The sequence below is a fragment of the Syzygium oleosum genome, unplaced genomic scaffold (assembly GCF_021117445.2).
Source record: "Syzygium oleosum isolate NSW1041296 unplaced genomic scaffold, Sole_v2.1 Sole_v2.28, whole genome shotgun sequence".
NCBI lineage: Eukaryota > Viridiplantae > Streptophyta > Magnoliopsida > Myrtales > Myrtaceae > Syzygium > Syzygium oleosum.
The window spans coordinates 2,334,163-2,341,690 of record NW_026607512.1 but is presented as its reverse complement, the minus strand read 5'-3'; the positions used below and the strand labels follow the sequence as shown (position 1 = coordinate 2,341,690).

General features: G+C 38.8%; 1 pseudogene; it reads right to left on the bottom strand.

Moving 5' to 3' along the window:
- Positions 1-422: 422 nt before the first annotated feature.
- On the bottom strand, positions 423-3,682 carry LOC115675300 (protein FAR-RED ELONGATED HYPOCOTYL 3-like; annotated as a pseudogene).
- Between the last annotated feature and the right edge of the window lie 3,846 nt (positions 3,683-7,528).

Genomic DNA, 7,528 nt, shown 5'->3' with positions numbered 1-7,528 from the left:
TTCAGATGAACGATCAGTTCTAAACTTTGGGTGCAAAGCATAGCCAACCTATTTAGAAAACTTTGCTTCTGCAATAACCAAATCAAGCTAACCATGAAAGCTAATAAACACAATTACCTGTTTATATTGATGCCTCACGAGTAGCCACGGGCATATTAGAAGTGTTTGCCACAAGAGTTGTATGCTTCATAACTGACTCTTCATGACCATCAGGTAATGTCATTGTCAATTGTGGAAAATCCATAAGGACCTGCATCATGAGTATTTTACAGACTCACGATCTTTCACATGCTAACAAAAATACTTCTTTTATTTGATGGGACGATATCCACCTTAGCCATTTCGTTTCCACGTTCCCCACAGCCAACAAAAACTACAGCTTCAGAGTTAGGGTACTGCAAACGAGTTAAAAGTACAAAAAGTCAATAAGTAATAGCATCTGCAATACAATGAACCTACAGATATAATTTAAATGAAGATTACCTCGGAAATAGCTTGACTGATAACAGTTTTGCCACAACCAAATGCCCCAGGAATAGCACAAGTTCCCCTAAGAACGGAAGGGAAAAGTGCATCAAGGACACGTTGTCATGTTACAAAAATATCGTGAATGAAAATATACCAGGGGAAAAAAGACATCACGATCTGAAATTAAACTTTCAATCTGTTACCTGATCGGCAAGCAAATGGGTATCTGCAACAAGCTTTGATGCAATTGGCCTTGGTGTACGTACATGCCAAATCTGAAAAAGACTAAATACCAAAATTTCTCAGAAGATTTTCAGATTTACAAACTTGTACTTTTAGTTGCTTTCTCACACCTTGGAACTCCAGCTCCAGAAAAAAGCGTCCTGCAATTACATATAAATTAACAAAAGTAGATCCATAGTTGCATACTGTCCAAAAGGAGATGGAGATTTCATACGTCATTTCTTCTTAAAATCTGGAATGTCTATTTCCTTGAGTCAAGATAAAACTAAGAAGACAGCTAACTAGCCATCTAATACCATGAGTAGAGATTAAGACATTTACAGTTTGCACATTCTTAGTGCAGCTGTTATCATACAAAATAAAAAAAGAAAAGAAGTCTCTCTTCAATTAGCCAAGGAAATGTTTCAAACATTCAGAGTTAACAGCAAGGACGAATTATCCAAATTTCTACAATGAAGTGGCAATTTTATCAATTCAATCATGCATTTTCCTTGATACAATGCAATTTTTTTCATTTATACATTTTCCATTTTCCCGTATGAGTTTGATTCCCTCCAGGGTGGGAGAAGACTTCCATGGAAAGTGAAGTCCCTGTGGATCCTTAATCCAACATTGGGCTTATATGTAAAATAATTGTGTTGCAGACTGTCATGTGAACTTAAGCCAATTAAAAGTGATCTAATAAGGTAATTGGGTTTTAATGTATCTGATAGGGTGTGGGCCTTTAATGTGTAGAGACTTTAGGGTAATTTCTATTTTTATGATGGGCTAAAATAGAAATACCAAAAAGAAGGGATAACAGAGAAGTTATCTATAAAAAGCGGTTATGGTCCCCAAATCACAATATCACAGAATACATAACGTATTCTATCTCTGGCATCCATCACCAAAGAAAGAGAGATCCGAGAGAAATAATAAAGGACTCTCTAGGAGAATGCGTAGATCTGGAAGGCCGTCCGCACGACTCTACAGATCAATCCCGCTATGGATTCAGGTACGCTTCCGCTAATAAATCTTACAATTCTTAATGGTTCAACATGTACGATCTATTTAGGTTGTGATGATGTACAACATAATTAGGTTTTCTGTTATTAACAGTCCCTTCACAGACGGTGTGTGCACAATTTCTTAAGTTATCTCATTCGAGCAAAAAAACCAATTTGCACATGCATGCAATGCAACACAAGAAAATATCACAATAACAGCTCCAGTAACGTTAATAATTTAGATGACCCCTATCACTAACCCGAGGGTAACTGTTTCAAATTTCAAGGTCAAGCTCTTTTACCTCTTCTTGACGAGAAGTGGCGGGAATCGAAGTTGAGCTCATCCACATCGAGCTATAAATTCGAGCGTATACAGAAGAGAGAGAGAGTTCCTCCTCCTCCTCCTCCTCTGAGAGAGAGAGAGAGAGAGAGAGAGAGAGAGAGAGAGAGAGAGAGAGAGAGAGAGAGAGAGAGAGAGAGAGAGAGAGAGAGAGAGAGAGAGAGAGAGAGAGAGAGAGAGAGAGAGAGAGAGAGAGAGAGAGAGAGAATTATGTGTTACTTCGGCCAATTGGTACGTGTTCCTTCAAAATCGTTCAACTCATTCACCCTAGGATACTGAAAAGAGTTTGATGACCCCTGCATAAAGGAATAACCAATTTATTTACATTTTACTAAACAAATGCCAAGATAAATGTCTCAAATAATCTTATGAGTAAAAAAAGTAAGTTGTACCTGACTCAAAATGGTTCCATGAGATCTATTATGATACTCCAACTTCTATGCAAAAGAAACCATTAACAATAAATATTACAATGGTAACAATAAGATGAAATAACACTAGAATTTAAAATGATTTCATAATAATCACCTGACTAGTGAATGGGGAAATTCCATTCATAATCCCTGGCGGCATGATATATGGTGATTGCATCTACATATAATAAATATGTCACTACTAATTTGCTTTCCTAAATTATTCTAATTCATGTATATGATAAATTCAGCTATTAAATACCTGACTATAGAATGGGCAAAATCCACTTGTAATCCCCGGTTGTATGATGTATGGTGGTTGCTGCATCCATATAATTTTTTTTCCAACTTAGTAAAATGTAAAAACAAATGGAAGACTAAGAGCGACATACATGATTATGAAAATTTAGATTTACTGTAGGACCACCAATATTGCTGGGATAAAAGGGACTTTGAAACTGATTTGAATTATTTGAATAATCTGGGAAATGAGCTTCATCGTGTGTTGCTTGAACAACCAACTCTACATTATAAAGTAATAAATATGTTAATTGGCATCATGTAAAATAAGCAATAAATTTAACTAATCATATTAGGTAGAATAATATGCCACTCACCTCGACTTTCTATTCGCGTTGGAGGTGTTCCTTTCTTAGGTTTTTTCTTCTTTTTCTCACTTGAGCTTTTAAGCCTCTCATAGCTTATTCCCTTAGCTTTTCTTCGAAGGGGCTCCAATACTGAAATCTTGCACAAAGAAACCTCATTTATCACATCACTAGCATTATCAGTTACAACCATACTTGATTTGTATGATAAAAGTTTAGCCTCTATTTTTTCCACGCTCTTCATCACTATTCTTATAGATTTGCATCTTTGGCTCCCAAACTCATCACTTCAAAGGATTGATGCATTAACGTGGAAAATCGATTAAATTTAGATGAACTTGGTGCCATTTCATGAGATTTATCATTCACAATCCCTTGTTTGACACCCTTAGTCTATCTTTTCAAAATATAGGGAGCTGCAATATCTAAAACCGATGATTTCTTTCTCAACACTTTCAAGACATGGGGACACAACCACCCTTTTAATTCAAATAATTTGCATTCATAAGAAACTAAAGCATTCGTAGGGTCAAATTTGACAATATATTCACTCTTAAACTTGAGAGTAAATAAATAAACTGATCCATTAAATATTCCACTTGAAAAACGTTGAGAGACACTTTGCATGAATTCCTCATTAAACCATCTAAAAATGGTACGGGTATACAGTGAAGCAGCATGTGACAAGATGTCATTATCCAAAATCGCCAATTTGGGATTCCCTCGACAATTGTAATCATCTTGAGTTTTATTTCTCTCACGTGCTTCACTTGTTCTTCATAGTGGTAGACAAACTCTACAAGAGTCAATGTCTTCGTCGACATACGTTGGAAGACATTATTGGTGCTCTCACTCCTTTGGCTGGATCTTATACCACATGTAAAAATGTCATGACCAAAAGCTGAACTCCATTTGTGTCTAATGTCGTATAATCTTCGAAGCCAATTGTTATTCGCAGTACCCCACTCCTTTTCCATTTCCCTTCAAGTATATTCAAATTCTTCCTCAGATGTACATCTATACATAAACGCTAAGAAATATGTATCTTTAAAAATCGGCTTATGGTAAAGATGTGGAATGTTTTGGTTGTCATTTTTCCTGATGTGCCTAGTGCATAAACGGTGTTGTGTATTCAAAAACACCGTTATAATGCTTTTGCCATGGCTTGGTCTTGATTGGTGAACATGGTTTTCGGAGCTTTATTTCTCATAGACTTCAAAAAAGCCTCAAATAACCAAATAAATGATTCTGCAGTCTCGTCCAACAAAAATGCACAGCCAAACAAAACATTCTTCCAATGGTGATTAATCCCAACAAATTGTGCACATATCATGTTATATTTGTTGGTATGATACATGGTATCGGACACTAGCATATCACCAAAACAGTTATAATCAAATTTTAACATGCTATCTCTCCAAAATAAATTTGTCATTTTACTATCTTCATCTACCTGTACATCATATGAAAACATTGGATTTTTCATTTGCATGAAATGAAAATGATTTAGAACACTTTGACCATCTCCTCCACTTATACCATCGGATCTTTTCGTCCGTAAATAATTTTGATAATCACGCAAGTTAAAACCCAAGTTTTTGCTTCCTTCAGCTTCATTTGCTAAAAACTTATATGCCGTAGTCCCCCCAATGCCGGTTTTACTCATATCAACTAAAACAGCCTTGCAAGTGTCAGACATGATTCTTACACATCTAATCAAATGCTTCTGATCATCCGGAATAAATGCATGATTATGCTCAGAATATACTTTATGACTTCATAGACACCATTGTTAACCTTAAATTTGATACAAGCAAGACATCCATATCTAACTTCATACCTCTCAAATTTCTTTTCTTGATCAGATGAGCTAACAAAATGCCTCTCACAATTGCACACAAAGTCCGTCGGGTTAATCCTCCTTTTCCATTTCTAAACATATTACCATTTCTCACCCTAAATCCTTTGCTGATTGCATAGGCTACGTACTTATGGTATGCTTCAAGTTCATTTGAAAAAATCATTCCTACTGCAAACTCATAATATTTTTCCATATCACACATTACATGTGCAAGATGGGAAGTTTCATGTTGCAACTAAAAGAATAAAAAGTTATCAACGTAGTGGTTTAAGCAAAATATATTTCACATAGTATGAGTAAGGAATTACCTCTAATTCAGCCATCCGATAAATTTGCATCCAAATTGATAGCAAATTGGGATTAAAGTGACAACAAAATAGTCCCGACCAGCAAGCTTGAAAGATAATTCCAACAGGTTTTATTTCAGTAATGACCCTACTTGACGAGAAATAGATTATCAATTGTTACGAATGTCCATACTTATGTATATACTCACAAAACTATAATGCGGAGTTCATTATCAGAAAAGACATCCAAAACTATAATGTAGAAACTATGCACACACGATACATATATGCAACACAGCTGAGCTTATTTTTTAAAAATGGACGTTGTCATCCGTGGAACATTTTTACACATGGGCAAACCACTGCCATATATGGAAAGTTGAAAATGGCAATATCTGAAAAAACTGCCATCAAGATAAAATGAGCATGAAGTGTGATATCGATTTGCAGGTGATATCGATTTAAGGCAAGGAGCTGAAATGTGATGCAATACCATTCATTCTATGGAGCTTAAACACTCAACAACGAGTTATGCTTCATGCGATGCAGCACACCATTTATTCTGATGCCATAAGATAAAGAAGAGCACACAATTCATTCTGATGTATCGAGTTACGCTAGCACTATTCTGTCCATTCGGTCTAGCAATGTCAGAACCTCAAACACTGAACTTAGGCATTTCTTCAAACACAAGGTGAGTAGCAAGCTAAGGAGCAAATATCGACCCATTCGGATATCGAGCTCACGCCAAGAAATCAACAAGCAGTAACAAAATCAGGTTTGACACAAGAAAGAAATCAAATGCAGTAAATATGTATCTCTCTCTCAAGGCTATGGCGGAGGCAAGGGCGTGTGGCAACGTGCTTCGTCGACGGCAGCGAGAACCGCAGGGCGTTGAGGTGGAGGGTAGGGCGGAGGCTAGGGTAAGGCATTGGCGCGAAGGCGACAGACCTCGCTCGTTAGAGGCGGCAGACCTTGCTCGTGGGAGGCGACAGACCTTGCTCGTGGGAGGTGGCGAACCTCGCTTGTCGGAGGCGGCGTCGACGTCAGCGTCGGCTAGGGCGGAGCCGATGCCTATAGAGCAAGTCGAGGCGGAGGTAGAGGGCGTCAACGCCTTGGGGAGCGACTAGGGCGTCGGAGTTGGGCTTCGTTGTTGGCGTCAGGCTTTGTCGTTGGCGTCGACGCCTAGGGTAGTAGGTAGGGCGTTGGGCGATGGTGTCGGTGTCGGAGGCTAAGGCGGAGGCTAGGGCGAGGAGTCGGCGCGAAGGCGACGGACCTTGCTCGTCGGAGGCCGTGGACCTCGCTCGTGGGAGGCAACGGACCTCGCTCGTGGGCAGCGGCGGACCTCGCTCGTTGGAGGTGGAGTCGGCGTCGGCGATAGAGTGTAGAGAGAGAAATGCATACCTGGAAATTGGGTGGGGGGAGAGAGAGAGAGTGTGTGAGAGAGAGAGAGAGAGAGAGAGAGAGAGAGAGAGGGCCCTTGCTTTTTTTCATAAATTCTCAGCTGTCTCATGGAGCCTGACACAGTGGGGCCCTCTCATGACACGTGTCGCGAACTTAGCAACTTCGATTATTCCACGTTGGAATCCCAGAGGTATGCAATATTTTCTCCAAACTCGGAGGGATTTTGGTGCCACCAACCGCTCTACCCAACCACCTATGAGCACCACCAAGTATTTGCTGGCATAAAGCCGGCTACTAAATGCCTGCTGCCTTCAATTTAAGTACACACACTGAGACAAATGGTGAGACAAGAGATTGATAAAGAAGTGATGGTGGCTAGCGACCACCACCTAGGCTATCTTAAGCGAGGGACAAGCAACTTTGCAAGGTGGGCCTAATACCCTTAGAAACTCCCAATTTAAGTTCTAGTCTCAATTCTAGCATAAACCTTTTTTGTCTCATAAAAAACCTCCAATTTTAGCTCTAATCTCAATTCTACCGTAAACTTTTTTTTGTCTCACCTAATATTACTGACTTTTACTCGAGTCTAAAACATGCCCCTAGTAACCCTTTGTCCAAAATCGCCCTTAGTGATCTTACGTGGTATTTTCATGTCATTACTCTGGTTTTCCCCCAATTTCAGGTCCAATAAGACTTCTGTTGAGAAAAATCCCTAATAAGTTTTAAGGAATGACAAAACTATTTGTTACTGATCAGAATTACACTTAAGTTATTTGATGCAGGTAAATGCTGAGTCATCAGACTTAGTCGATGAAAGGACTTTGTCATCAGACTCAAAATTACTCGTCAGATTCAATGAGTGTTATTTTTGGCAAGTTTATGTAGGATAATCAAATTGATATATCAGGATATCCTAATTGG